Source organism: Oenanthe melanoleuca, chromosome 2, assembly GCF_029582105.1.
Source record: "Oenanthe melanoleuca isolate GR-GAL-2019-014 chromosome 2, OMel1.0, whole genome shotgun sequence".
NCBI classification, from domain to species: Eukaryota; Metazoa; Chordata; class Aves; order Passeriformes; family Muscicapidae; genus Oenanthe; species Oenanthe melanoleuca.
This window is the reverse complement of record NC_079335.1, coordinates 89,729,767-89,745,021: the sequence shown is the minus strand read 5'-3', so window position 1 is coordinate 89,745,021 and position 15,255 is coordinate 89,729,767. Positions and strand designations below refer to the sequence as shown.

The following is a 15,255-nucleotide window of genomic DNA, read 5'->3' as shown; positions in this document are numbered from 1 at the left end:
CACTCATGAAGAAAATGAACCTCTTATCTAATGGGTATTTTTCCTCAACTCTGTCACAGTAGGATTCTTGGGAATTGTTAAGAACTTAATGGGAGACCCAAAAGTAACTTAGATAAACACACCATGAGGAAGGAAAAGCTAGCAATGTGTTTCAGTTAAAACCTCTCTAACCTAAGAGTCTCTCCTTAAGCCACTCAGAAAAGCCTTTAAAATCTGATAATCACTTAATAATATTTCACACTTGCTGCTCAACCTGAAAACCTCAGCTACAGCTTTTGTAAACTGTGGCACCAATCTTGTTCCAGATGGCTTGCAAAATAATTTATAAACAACAAAGTTCAGCAGGTTCATAGCAGCTGTTTAATTCCAGCACTTTGGCCACCCACTTCAGCATAACTGAGAGCTTTCAATCAGTTTCTTCCTCTCATGGGGCCTTCAAACAGCAGCAGAGCATGTGTTCAACATGCTCTCAGAAAGTAGCCAGCCAAATAGGGAGGGTCAGTCATCTAGGCAGCTCTGTAGCACACCCACAGCATGCTCATACTGCCTTTTTCCTCTATTTTTTCAAATACATAAACCTAGTTGAGAACAAGTAGTAAGATGTCCCAGAGTTTAAAAAATGCCTTTGTTAAAATACACAGTTTCTACAAAACAATGCCAGTTTGCCTTAGTTCAAATGCTGAATATAATCTTCCCAGCAGGAATATACTGTAAATGCAAAACATAACATCTCACAGGCTCAGAATGGCTTTTTTTTTTTTTTTTTTTTTTTTTGGTGGTTTAACTAAATGTATGCTAAGTGTTATAAGAAATAGAGTATGTCAAAAAGGGCCTTCTCTGTACCTGACAGATTTCCACTGCTATTTCTGTTTCTTCCTCTCCTCTCCTCTTTCCTTGCTGGTGTTTACTTTGGCTCTGTTTGTCTCGTGTCCCTTCAAAACCTCCTTGTCCTGGATTGGCCTTTTGGGCACAGAGGAAAAAGGAAGAGATATTGCTTCACAGTCACTCGAAAGGTCATGCAGTCTGAACTGGACAGGGACAAATTCCAAGTCACTTTAAGCTCCTCTGATCATGGGCATATCCACACAAATTATTCTGGAAACTTCACAACATTAAGGTTGCATTAAGCCCAATAAAATATACCCTGCCTGTCAAGATAGCTGATTAGCCCAGGCTCAATGCCCTGTGAATCACAGACATATGGTTTCCAGGAGGCTCAGGATAAACAGAGCAGGATGGAGGCATGTCCCAAGTTCTAAATACATCTGATGTCTGCAAAGGGTGTCAGGGCATCAGCACCTTCAATAGATCCAGGACAGCAGCCCCTGGTGTATCTCATCACTTCAGCTGCTGAGAAACAGGCAGCTTGTCTCCTGAGGAGCCTAGTCCTAGCTTGGTAAGCTTTTCACAAATTAGGGCTGATTTGAGCTTGTTTGCTGGCCACTGCTGATAAGATGCAGCATGCTGTGGTCTGGGGATATGTTTTCTTGCTTTGGCTTAAACCAGCACTCTGAGCCTGGAGGGATGACTGGCAAGAAAAAGGTGCTTGTGGTGGAGGAGACCACCTCCAGGCAAGCATGCAACTGAGAGAAGTGTTCCTTAAAAAAACATTCAGCAGCCCACAACTCCTGGAGCAACAAAGCAAGCCAGTCTGACGCCGAGGTTTGTGTACCATCTCAGTAACCAACAGCCACTTAACACTGGATTCTTCTCCAAGGCATTCTCCTCCTCCCACAAATCCTGTGGTTTCCATAGCATACACAGATTTGTCAAAAAGAAAATAGCACAGTTTTGTTTCATGCTAATGTCTAAACATAATTTGTATTGGGCTATTGTATAAACATTGGTTAAGAACTAATTGGGGGTTTTTAATGGGTTTATGTCGTGCTCACAATTGCCAGGAACTATCAGTTGTGTTGAGGAGAAAAAAAGATTTCTTTAGTTTTGACATACAGCAGAGGTTTTTAAGTAAAGCAAGCAACTGAAGCAATCACAAGATCTCAAATATTTCAGGGAGATTTTCAGTACAAGAAGGATCTGCTGGCTGTCTCAGCAGTGCCTAGGAACCTTAAAAAACCCCACAGGAAATAAGTTCCACCAGCAAGAGATAATTTCAGTAGCACGCTGCAATAAAACAGTGTTGCAGAAGCTGGAGGGCAGCACAAGCAGGTACCAAGCCCACAGAGGGATCCCAAGCTGCAGAAACAGCCCTTTCAGCTTGGGGAAACAGCCCAGAGGTCTCCTGGCACCTGCTGTTCCTGTGTTGTGCTCTCAAGGAAAGGTTGCTCCATCAGGGCTTTCCCACACCACATCAACAGCCAGCTGCAGGTTTGGACAATGGGAGCAATTTGAAGCTGGACAAAGTGAAGAAGCCAAAAGCTTCTCTGGCATAAAATCAAAGTTTGATAAGCTGTACTTAACAGCCTTAGAATCCAGGGAGTAATTAATGAGTAATTTAATAATGAAAAGGAAAGAGAAGGAAGGGCAGAAGGAAAGATTCTGCAAACAAGCATAACCCTCAGGAGCTCACTGAGCCCTAGAAAGGTTTCCTAACAGGACAGTGAGGGCAGCAGAATGCAGTCAGGCACTGACAGACAGCTGTCAGGCATTCTGGGGTTTTAGTCCTACTGCTGCTTGACTGGCATAGCATTAAATTCCCTTTTCCAGGTGCAAATTCCATTTTAACCCTTCACCCAAGAAAGTTAAAATTCCTTTCTATTCAAAATGTAGTTAGACCACAAAATGCAAAAGTGTCTAGGGATATACAAAACAAAAAACAGTGTAGGTTTGAAAAAACATAAAAGTCCACCTAGTAAGGGTTGCCAATTAGCATCTTGTGTAGCAAGATCAAAACCAACTATTCTGGTGTTATCTAGATAGTAATAAGAGTTAAATCTGCATTCATGGAACAGTAAAGTCAGAATTTTTAAGCACAATTGCCACTTTATTGTAAGCCTAGACTTATGCTTGAGCACGATCCCAAATCAGCAGATTTTCAGACTGACATCTAAAATAACACAGAACATAATTTTATTATCATGATGGGGTTTTTCACTCCCTTTTGCTCAAACAGAGACAAGCTGAATTTAACCTTTTGCAAAGCACTAATATGAAGAGATGGGGGTTTGAAGGAAGGAAGGAAGGAAGGAAGGAAGGAAGGAAGGAAGGAAGGAAGGAAGGAAGGAAGGAAGGAAGGAAGGAAGGAAGGAAGGAAGGAAGGAAGTCAGACACCACAGCAGTCCTTGTCCTCAGTTTGCAGAGCTAACAAACACAAAGTCTCAGCACAGGTGGCAGTGGAAGAAATAGGCTGGGCTAAGCTCTGGCTGGCCACACAAGCTCTCCATGGCTCACCTTCTCACATGCCATGTGTTAAAACACTCCTTGTGCTCTGCAGCAGCAAAGACAAGGCAGCAGAGCAGGGCACTGTGAGTGAGGTGTGTGGCTGGAGGCAGGCAGCTTGCAAGCCCAGAAACAGCTCTGGTAGCCAGCAAATCAATACTGGTGTGTTACTGCTCTCACACCCACGCCATGTGCTGATCCAACACCTGTTCCTCAGCAGCAGGATCAGAGCAGATCCAGCAGGCAGCCAGAGCCAGCTCCCCCTGGAGCCGGCACACAGGTGTGCTGCCTCCAACCAGCAGGCAAAGAGCCTCGGCTTCTTTTAATTAAGGAACAATCCACTCACATTACAGAAAGGATTTGTAGAAGGGGCACTGTTCCCTCCAGCATTTTCCCTCCTTGGCAGAATATCAGCAGCTGCTGCTTTGTATGACTCCTTGTCCTGTTTCTGAGCAAGCCAGACCAAGAAGCACCATCTTCATCTGTGACTGGCAAGGAGGTTCCCTTCCACTACAGTACAAGGAAACTAAGAGAAATCCAAGGACACTTTCTGATAGTGTGCATTCAGTCAGGCTCTACACCTCAGTCTGGCAGAAGCAGTCATCATTTTGGGACAGCAGCAGCTCAGCAGCTGTGAGGACATCAGAGATGGGCTGCACTCAAAGGTGCCAAGAGAAGAGGTTGCTGCTGTGATGTGTCAGCTCTCTCTTGTCTTTGAAAAATCATAGAGACCAGCAGAGATGTCCCACACCTGCAGCAAGGCATGCACTGCAAGCATCTACCTCCAGAAAAAGCTTAAGGACAATATAGTGAGCTGCCAAAGCATGGTTATAAGGGATGGCTGGCCTTGACCAAAGAAGCACAGTTTTCAATCATACAAACAGCCCCAGCACTCCCCCACTGTATTCTTGCATAAGGGGAAGCTATGGATGCTATTACATTTAAATATATATATATAATATATATATATATAAACATGTAATTCCCCTCTACATTCCCAACAATATATTTGTCACTTTTGTACAAAATAAAAAATCTTCATGTGGTTGAAATCTGCACAAGATAAAACAGTCACCCCAAGAAATCCATCTGCAATCCAGAGCTCATATCAGGATTATCAGACTAGATCTGACAGAAGAATCTTCTAGAAAATATTCACACGGATGACCAACTTCTAGAAGCTTTTTGTCAGCCCTACAGACAATTCCTCCAACAGGCTCAACACACCAGCCTTCTCTCCTTTCCTTATCTCACCCAGCAAATGAACATTATTAAATACACAATCTTTCTTCAGTGGGCTACACAAACAAAATACACACAGTTAATTAATGCTGCAGTCATTTCTTTGATCTTCCAGTGAAAACAAAATTTAAAAGTCACACTGCTTCAGCTTAGAGTTAAAAAGCTTAGGAACTCATCCGGGACTTTGAAACCAAGAATCACTGGGCTGATGTCATTAAAAGAGCTGAATTAGACTTGTAATTATTCCCTTATGAGTTCTGCTGTCTATTTGAGAAAGAAGGGTATTCATTTCTGTCCTCAAAATTGATTTACTTTAGTGAAAAATAAAAAAAAAGCAGAAGGGTTGGGGAGAGCAAGAACTTGGTTTTACTGTGTACCTGATAGAATACAAGAAAATAAGTGTCAATAGTGAACAAGATCTCTGCCAGTCAATAGGAGCCATACCTTCTGTTTACATGGCTCTGCAGTTTCCCTGAGATCCTCAGCATAAATCCTATCTCCACAGCTCCAGCTGGCTGTCCACTGCTTAGTGCAGGAGCACTTCATTAACATGCAAATGCTTGACAGTTATTGGGCTTAAGCACATCTGCATATTTATAAACAGCCCTTCCAAACCACATCCCCATTTATGGAAACTGCTTAATGACACTGAACCTAAAGTCTCTCTCATATCCATTAGACAACAAGCTGCAGCCAGATTCACTCATTTTCTATTTTTAAAATACTTCTCACATAGCTAGGTCAAAAATATGTGTCAGTTGATTTGTTCTTTTGTAGCAATCGAACTTTTCTTTTTATTAAACCCCATTTTTCTAATGAAAAGGCAAAAAAAAAAAAAAACTAAAAAAAGAAGTTAAGCTTTAGAAATCAATATAAGGTAAATTTACAGCAATAAAACAAAAACATCCATGTTAATGTTTTATCCATAATCTATAAAATATTCAGTCAAAATATGCAACCTCTGTATTTTCAAAGCAAAAGTTTGACAATGCACAGAATTTAAAGTTGCCCCAGAAATTTACACACTTAATTTCTTTGCTCACAACAATCATTCTGCACTTCTATGTGTAGGACTTCTGTGTGTCCTCCAATGTCACATCATTGAAGGCACATAACAAACCCAGCACAGACACCCCTACTTCTATCAGCACATTCTGTCCAAAGCATCTGGAATTTTAACATGAAGTCCCATAAATTTGGCCATGAACTCAGATTTCTCAAAAATTTTTCATGAAAATTATATTTAGTAATAAAATAATAAAAATAATTTAAAATAAATTAATAAAAATTTATTTTTAAGTGGACAAAAACTTGCCAAAACCAGCAGCATGTCACAAACCAGAGTATCAGAGACATTTTCAAGGGCAATTTCTGCAGATTGTAAAACTTCATTAAAGACAAGAGATGAATGTGATCTGTACTTGCACATGTAAAGAAAGTTCTGAACACCTTCTCTGTAGAAACCTAATCTGGACAATCCCTGCTATCACATAAAAAGCTCCATTGCATCTCCTTCTTCTGGCCCAATATCTACAGAAACAATTTTAAGGATAACAGTGGTGAGGAGAAACTGAAATATCTGAAATGCCAGCACAATAATCTGAAGTGCTACATAAATACCACAGTAAAAAACAGAAGCATAAGCATTGCAATCTTCATTTTGCTCATATTTGGCTCTATCTATATTGCTGTATCAGAGTCAAGTATGTTCTCAGCTCTCTCTGGAGTTCTCTAAGAAATCTCCAACAAATGAGAAGTGAAGTCCTGGAACAGAGAAGATATGTCATAACAACCACCATGGCACAGAAAGCTAACTTACTAGGACAAAAATACAAAAATCTGTGAAACTGAACCTAAGAATTCATTGTGGGTTCCAATTATGAATAGGAATACACCCAACTAGGACTTCCTTTGTCCCCACTGCCTAATATTTGTCCCTATTACAGCACATAAAGATTCACAGTGGCATTTTAAAAACTCACAACACATTTTAGCTTTTAAGGGTATTCTTCAGAACCATGCTCAGAAATATTGTCTCACTGGAAGTCAGTGAAGCAGCCTTCAGTGTACAAACTTTTTACAAAATATTGGCCTTAGAAGCCTTCAATCCATTTGTAATTTCTGAAGGTTTTACCACCAGCCTAGAACTTTCCCCTCTGGTATATCTTTCTATAAAGACAATCGAAAGGGCAGGTTTTTTACTGGACAAATATTTCACAAAGAAAATAGTAGAATGCATGGTGGGATGGTTTGTTTTATGAGCAGCTGCTTTGGGGTTTTTGAAGATAAAAAGTTCAATTTTGTGGTTTGAGTTGGTCTGTGTACCACTTGGGCATTCTTTTTCATTTTTGTACAAATGATGACACAACTGATGAAATAAAGACCTTATTGGAGGTAATATACCAATGGCATCTCACCACCAGGACAATTTAATTTTGTGGCAGCTTACTGTGAACACAGAGAGCTGGTTCTACCTACCTTACCTTTCTACCTCAGCCTCCAAATGAGAGAAATGCTGCCTACATGAGATTTAATATCAACTTGACCAACCACAACTTCACATAAATTATGACCATAGTATACCAAAATAATATCAGCAAAATAGTGTGGGAGATATAATGATATCACATCACTGAGATCATCACTGAGTTTCTTCTGTACCTCAGTGCGTTCCTACAGCTGACCTCTCTCTGGTACAGTAAAGGAAATAATGGATCAAAGAGACTGCAGAAAGACATCAATGTCTTGCACCTGGGACATACCATGACCTCTGAGTCACGTGTGTAATATGTGCCCAGTATGGGGCAAAAAAAAAAAAGGACACTGAGTAGACTTTTTGGACTACATTATGGTTAAAACAAATTTTTATCCAGGTGGAGCTATACCTGCTATAGCTATATCCAGCTGTACCTCCTCCTTTCAAACTTCATCACTTTTCCTAAGGTCAATACCAAGGATTTGGAAGGTAAATAAAGTCCAAGAAAGCAAAATATGTGCTTTAAATAAATACACCTTAGTTGCTTCCTTTGATATGAAGTGTTTACCAGAGTTTAGGGTCTTTGAAAAGACCCTGAAAAATCATGTTACCCCTTTGACAAAGCCAGCTTTGAAAACCACTGAATAACCAGTCTAAATTTAAAAATGAACACTCACACTGCCTTGGGTTAAGTTCTAGTTTATTTCTATTACTGAACATCATTAAAAAAAAAAAAAAAAAAAAAAAAGGTAAAATGTGATTATATAAGGCAGACAGGAAACTGAAATACAGAGAGCAGATCAGACCCAAGGCATATCTGACCAGCATACTCCTACCAGCATAGCACAGCTGGTCATTGCCCACTATGTGCAGAATACTTTGAATATGCTAACAACAGAACATTTTGAAGAAAATCAAACTTTAGGACACTTTCTTAGTCTTCTACAAAACTAATGCTTTTAGGTAAACAGCACCCTCAATTACCAAGTGGGTCAGATATTTTTACTTCCAAAGACCTATTTTCCAGCAAATTAAATTTCTTGGACTGAGATTTCCTTTTCTGTAAATACAAACTTTAGTTTTCACAAACAAATGAATTGAAGAATACACACTGTAAAATCCTGGTAGCCTTTCCTTTGGAAAGCCTTAGAAGACACTTGCTTGGGATCAGGAAGTGGCAACATGCCTGTTAGTTATGAACATTCCTTTTCTTTCCGGTTGTTTTTATTAAATTTTTTTTTTTTTTTTAAATTCAGAATCTTCTCAGCTCTCTCTACCTGGTAGAAAATTTAAATCTGTGCACAGACACTTTGTAAAAATAACTAAAATTTCAATAGATTAATTCTCTAAGTTTGTGCTGGCAGGGCTTTCCTTGCAATTGCAACTAAAAAGCTGGTGTTAGGCTGTAGTGGATCTCTCTGCTCCTCAGCTGGTGAAGTACCACAGAGAATTGCAGGAAGGAATTAATTATTTTGCCCTCCTATCAGGGCTGGAACAGCATACAGTTAGTGCAATTTGCTCTTATGCTGCATAAAGGGAAAACAAAACATCAAATAGCTAGTCAGTTTAAAGAGTGCTTTCTCTTTGAGGGGAGGGAGAGGTGAGAAGGGATGTATATGTAAATGAGGCAGAGAAACTACAGAGAGAAAAGATGCAAGCATATAATTAAAACCTGTATCATAATGCCTACATACAACATACCCACTGAGATTACAGGACCAATATTGATTCTAACATTCAGCTTTTCAATGTAACATTTTACAACTTAATAACTTCCTTTTAAAATGTGCTTTTCATGTGTAATCTCTGTTATAGCACAATGGGCCCAAGATGATTTTTCAAACAAAGATAGACTTTTATCGAACAGAAAGTGAAAACTTTTTTTAAACTCTGATCCTGGCTGTTTGATGTGATCCAAGCAGTTGAATGTCTGAAGCCACAGTTACATTTCAACTTGCACAAAACCAGAAGTTCTTCTGTGCTCTACATAATGAGCATTTGGAAGAGCTACATGGCCAGGTGTTAAAGACACATTCACAATCAAGTTTAACCTGAGTAAATATTGCAATTTTAAGGTAATACCCCTGAAAATATTTACTTCTGTATTCAAAGGCAGTATTAAAAAAATGGAAATGATCCTCTGATATGGGGAAGGTATTTATTTCCCAAGCAATTTTACCTGTGTTTTGTTTTTCCAATAAAATCAGGACTTTTGATTTGGTAAGAAAGATGTTTCTTCAAAAAAAGGAAAGGCTTCGCCTTATTAAATCAAGACAGATTTGGCAACTTGTCATTCTCCCAAAATACAGATGATTATGAGGCCTAAGACAAGAAGCATAAGCTTAGCAATTTTATTTTTTTCTTAAGGCTCTGGCTGTCTCATATGTCAGACAGGCATGTGTATTATGCACATCCAGCAGGGGACAAAGATCAGAAATTTAAAGGAGCTGTTTGTGATTTTGGATGGGATGTGGCACACAGATGAAAGAGCAAACATTTTTCCCCTTGGTTTAATGCTAGCACTAGATTCCTAAATTAAGCCCAGCAGGAAATAAACATCCACCACAGATTTCAAAAGATATCTCACATCTTTGTATTAAAACGTGTTATTTTAAGAGTCCCAAATGCTGCATGTCTGATTTTTATTAAGTCCAGAGCCAACATAGGAAATGTTATTTGACTTTACTTTAAAAAGAAAGCAGAAAATATCACTGGACAATGGGATGTAAATTGCAGGAAGCCAAAACAAAATTGAAGAGTATGAGATAATGGGCCTGATGTTATTATCTGTAGGACTACTAAGTCCACAGGTTTCAGAAAATTACTTTGATGACCTTGAAAGCTCACTCAGATTACAGAATATCAAGATAAAAGATTTTCCAGGGGGAGTGGAAGGACAACAGTCTCAATTTTTCTCTTCCAAACAGACTGAGGACATGTTTATGCAGTTCAGATTTTCTCCCATCCTAAATAGCTACACTGTTGTACTCCAAAGGAGAAAAAACATTAAACATCACTCCACATGTTCCTCACACATTTCATGTTTGTAGTCCTTGGTGAAAAGAATAATTGTATGTCCATATACCAATGCAGTTAAAAGTTCCAACTCTGAAAATTCCCTATACAAAGTCTAAAACTACCAGGATAGGATTTTGCCCAGCTCAGTCACAACACACCAAGCTCTTATTTTGGAGTTTGCAGACACTATTTTTTTCCTCTTCTTTCCCACTGACTTTGATGATGTTTTGGGATTAAAACAAGGAGTAGACAGTTCCCATGAGATGAAAGACATAACTGCAAAGAACACTTACTTAGAAGATTAAAAAAAGAAAGCCAACCTCTTGGAGTTTGAGATGCTGCTATGTGTTTATTTAAATAAACAATCCCTTGAAGAGGCTTAGAGTTCAATATTTTAAATAAGTTTCTGCTTATCTAGTTGGAAATAAAATGCCTTTTTTTAATTGCCAAGATGATCAAAATTATAACAGTACATTCCCAAGTAGGCTAAATGTATTTTTACAGGCAGAAAGAATAGCTCCAAGTTCTTCTGCAAACTTCTGCCAGTAATTAAACCTAAGCTTCTCTCATTTATGGCCAATTACAAGTCCCAGCAGCCCTTAGCCCAGTGACACCATTTCAACAAGGTTCCACACATCCCTCTATCAGCCAGCTTCCAGCTGGGCACAGAGTCAGCCTTGCTATGGCAAAGCCTGAGCCAGTGCCCAAGAGGCTCAGCCAGCCTCTCAGGCCAGATGGAGCACAGACCTGGTGGGCTCACACATCTCTCAGAAAGGACTCATTTATCTTCCTTTTCTAGCCAGCCCCATATTTCATAACATTTTTACTGCCTTCCCCTTCCAACTCTGCCCAAGCTTCCTATGGCCAAGACAATCAAAGGTTGTTGGGTGAAGGGATGAGGCAGAAGAGGTGCAGAGGGAGAAAAAGAAAAAAAGGAGAGAAGAGAAAAATAAAAGAAAAAAAAAAAAAGTCTTGTTTTCTTTGGGAAGTAGGCTAAAGGCTTTGACAGCAGGCAGAATTGTGTGCACATGAATGAGTTTTCTCACACTCCTGGGTCAGCTGACCCAGAGGAGAAAGAAGACCTTTGGTTTCTGTTCCTCACACCACTTCTGCATTCTGTGTAAGCCAAGCTGATTTATCTTTCTGTTTGTGAAGGCTTAGAATAAGTTCATAGTAACTTACATACATCTTCCACATTGTGGACAAGAGTAATTTATTAGATATAACAGGCTTTGAGATCCCTGGGTAAAAAATGCAAAGAACTAACTCAGTAGCTGCTAACTCAGGGTCTGATTGGCATCAGCAGATTCACAGACTTCTTCAGCTACCCACATTCACCAGCTTGTGTCTCCAAATTATGGGTCTCATTTTAAGTCTCCAAAACTTGCAAACTTGAGAAATCCACCTCTGTGAGGCTTTGGCTGTGAGGTAGATGAGATATTGGTTTCACTATGAACTCAGGTTAAAAATTATGCAGGACCTTAAGAAAATGCTGACAAAAACAGAAGCAAATACCAGTTAACATCTAGAACTCATCTCCCATAAAAGACCAGTGAAGCCACACCTAGAACTTCCTGAATGTTTCAACATACAGGTATAATAATTTGGCCCATCTTTGCAAAAGGTGAGTTCATCCTTTGCAAGATATCTGTTTATATACATTATTGTAAAAAATATAAAATTCCATTTGCTGCTCTTTGCCAACTTTGAAATCTAGGAAAGAATGTTTCTTCCTTTCATTACATTTCTTATCTTGTTAATGTACTTAAAGTTCTTATTTCTCTACGATCCTAAAATGCAGGTTTATCCCTTTATATTTGATCCTGAGTTTAATTCCAATCACTAGGCTATTATGCAGGATTTGCCCTCAAAATTTGCCCAGATATTATGGAGCAGTAGCACTTTGCTAAATTGTTCCAGAATTGTGAAGTACAGAATTCTTTTAAAGCATGATTTACTTTGTTTTCAAGAGTGAGTGTGACATAACTGCTATTTCTCACACTGAGTGATGTCATTGTATTAACATGGGCTGTGGCTGTCTCTGGGACATGTCTGTGCTCAGTGGCCCTGCATTTAAAACATAAACAAAACCCTTTAAAATAATTTTAAAATTACAAACGTGAATTATAAGAGTTTTCATGGAAATTCTGGTTTATTTTAATGCTGCACTGCCAATAGATTTGTCACAGGAAACAGTTAAATGCTAGAAGTTTGGTATCATTACCTCAGCATATTCAGGATTTTAAACTGCTCAAAATATGGAATTGATTTTTAAGGATTCAGCTTAGGGAAAATAGGGAGGAGATGCCTGGGAAAAAACATCAGTTCCATCTGCAGAGTGGAATTGATCAGATGTTCTGGATGGTTTATGTTCTAGTACTATAAAAAATTGCAGGTGACTTTGGTTACTAGAGGAGCTATTAGTCATCCTGACTAATTGACATATTTTTGTGTAGCTGCAAATACCTCTCTCAGTTTTCTTTTTCACTTTCAGAATGCAAGCATTCAGAGCTATCATGGAAAGGAAGGTCAAAAGGTTGAACACAGGAACAAGCTACTCCAGAACCTAAGATTCCATCAAAACTAAACTTTTATTTTGCAGCCAGTACTCAGGAGAAAGTTTACATCTCCACTTCCATTAGCTGCTCTCAAGATAATTTCATATCAAGATATAAGATATATCAAAATAAAAAATATATCCAAAGACTGTACCACAGTGTCTAGAGAAGGTGTTACACCCTTCATTTGATGCTTAAACACCAAAGACCAAAAGGATTCACTGGGCAGCAGTAAACTATAAAAACAGAATTAATGAAGAGATTAGGATTCTCTAATACTATCACATCCATGTAATGGGAGATACACAGACTTAAAATCAGGCAATTTAGGAAGCCTAACACACTTCATCTTTGTTCCAAAACACACATCAGAACTAATACTAAAGTTCACTGAAAGAACAAAATAAGAGAAAAAACAAAAACTATGTTTCTTTATTTATCTTTCCCATCATATATTAGCATCCAGTCCCTCAGTTCATGACTACACTCTCTCCACAAGATGCCATTCTCTTTCAATACCCTGAATCAACCATGATAGTTGAACAAGTGATCATTAATTATTTGGGTTTACTCTTACTATTCAGTGTGAAGTCCCATGTCTTGTTTACCATGTACTGTTCAAAGCCTGATTTGAACAATGAATTATTCATTTGCTTGTGGGCTTTCCTACAGTGCTCATCACAACATCTGAATGCATTACAAACATTAAGTGGTTCATTTTCACATCATCTTTGTGTGATGATATGAATGATATCATTGTATGCCCATTACAGAAGCAGGGGCATGACACAGGGATAATAAAACATCTGTTAATTCCAAGTACACAAATGGAGGCTTGCAGGGGCAAGTTTCTTCAAAATACTTACGTGTGTCACACCATTCCAGCCAGCTTCAGTAGCACATGTGGATCATAACCAGAGGTGATGTCAGAGCAGGCCTCTAGAAAATAAGGAGGACAATCAGAATTCCCTTATCACATGAAAACATTTTTGTTTTAAACTATACTGTATACTAAATGTGATGAGTGAAAAATGTAGATAGTGGAAGGAAAGAAATTCTTAGAAGAAGCTGTTACACTGCAGAGGTGTAAAAGAAAGTAAACAGCAAAAACTCAGACACAACAGATGCACCAATGCACAATAAGAATTTGCACTGTGCTGCTTTTTCAGAGACCATCATATTTCAGAGGATATCTATTTTTCATTAGAGATAGAGGAAACAGAGTGATGAAGGATGAGGAAAAGGCTGAGGTGCTAAATGCTTTGTTTTCCTGTCTTTTACAGTCAGACCAGCTGATCTCAGGCTGCCCAGCCCCCTGAGCTTGAAGACAGGGAGCAGAATGAAGCCCCCACAATCCAAGGGGAAATGGTCAGTAATGTGCAATGCCATTTAGAGCCAGATGGAATCCACTGAAGGAGCTGGTGGAGGTGCTTCACTGAACCACATTCCATCCTTTACCAGCAGTCCCTGCTAAGTGGGGAATTCCCATTGACTGGACATTAGCAAATGTGATGCCCATCTCCAAGAAGGGCCAGAGGAGGATCTGGAGAACTACAGGTCTGTCAGCCTAACCTTGGTGCTGGGGAAGGCTGTGGAAGATCAGCTTGAGTGTCACCATGCAACATGTGCAGGATAACCAAGAGTGGGGGTGACAGGCCAGCCCTGTTTAGGATCTTTATCAAGGACTAGAGCACTCTCAGTCAGTTTGCAGACCACACCAAACTAGCTGTGTGGGAGTCTCAATCTGGAAGTCTACAGAAGGATCTGGACAGGCTGGATTGATGGGCTCAGGACAGCTGTGTGAGGTTCAACAAGGCAAAGCTCTGAGTCCTGCACTTGGGTCACAACAACCCCAGGAAGTGCTACAGGCTGGGGGAAGAGGGGCTGGAAAGCCACCCAGTGGAAAAGGACCTGGGGGTGCTAAACATGAGCCAGCCTGTGCCCAGGTGGCCAAAAGCCAGTGGCATCCTGGCCTGGATCAGGAACAGTGTGGCCAGCAGGAGCAGGGCAGTGATTGTCCCCTGTACTCAGCACAGGTGAGGCTGTGCCTCGAGTCCTGTATCCAGTTTTGGGCTCCTCATCACAGGAAAGACATCGAGGTGCTGGAGCAGGTTTAGGGAAGGGAAATGGAGCTGGGGTAGGGTCTGGAGCACAAGTCCTGTGAGGAGCAGCTGAGGATGCTGGGGGTGCTTAGCCTGGAGCAAAGGAGGCTCAGAGGGTCCTCTATTGCTCACTACAACTGCCTGAAAGGAGGGTTTAGGGAGGTGGAGTTGCTTCTTTCTCTCAAGGGAGAAGGACTCACTGCACAGCCAGGAGCACACCAAGACTGCCATCAGAGACTAAAAAAGGCTTGGGATTGTGTGTGCCTAAACAACAGGGACCATCTTTAAGCTTTTCCTGTTGTATGTAATTCACTCAAACACATCTGACCTCTTTTAAATATAATAAAAAATCTCTAGTTGCTAATTGTAGGTATAGTTTCAATTATGACAACTTTTTCCACAGTTTGATCCTTTTCCCAGTGTCTAAACCTGACAAAATCATACATCCAGACCATCTGCCATTTTACTTAGCTTTCCAATAAATGGCTATCCTTACACAGGGTTTACCTTTCTACGAGTG

The 15,255-nt window shown here is 39.8% G+C and overlaps 1 long non-coding RNA gene across 4 annotated transcripts in view; it reads right to left on the bottom strand.

Moving 5' to 3' along the window:
• The window catches only part of LOC130250083 (uncharacterized), a 202,578-nt gene that overhangs the window by 34,306 nt on the left and 153,017 nt on the right, over positions 1-15,255 (bottom strand). For all 4 annotated transcript variants that reach the window (XR_008839896.1, XR_008839895.1, XR_008839897.1 and 1 more), the window contains exon 5: positions 13,500-13,572. This is a non-coding gene — a long non-coding RNA (uncharacterized LOC130250083). The remainder of the gene's footprint in view (positions 1-13,499; positions 13,573-15,255) is intronic.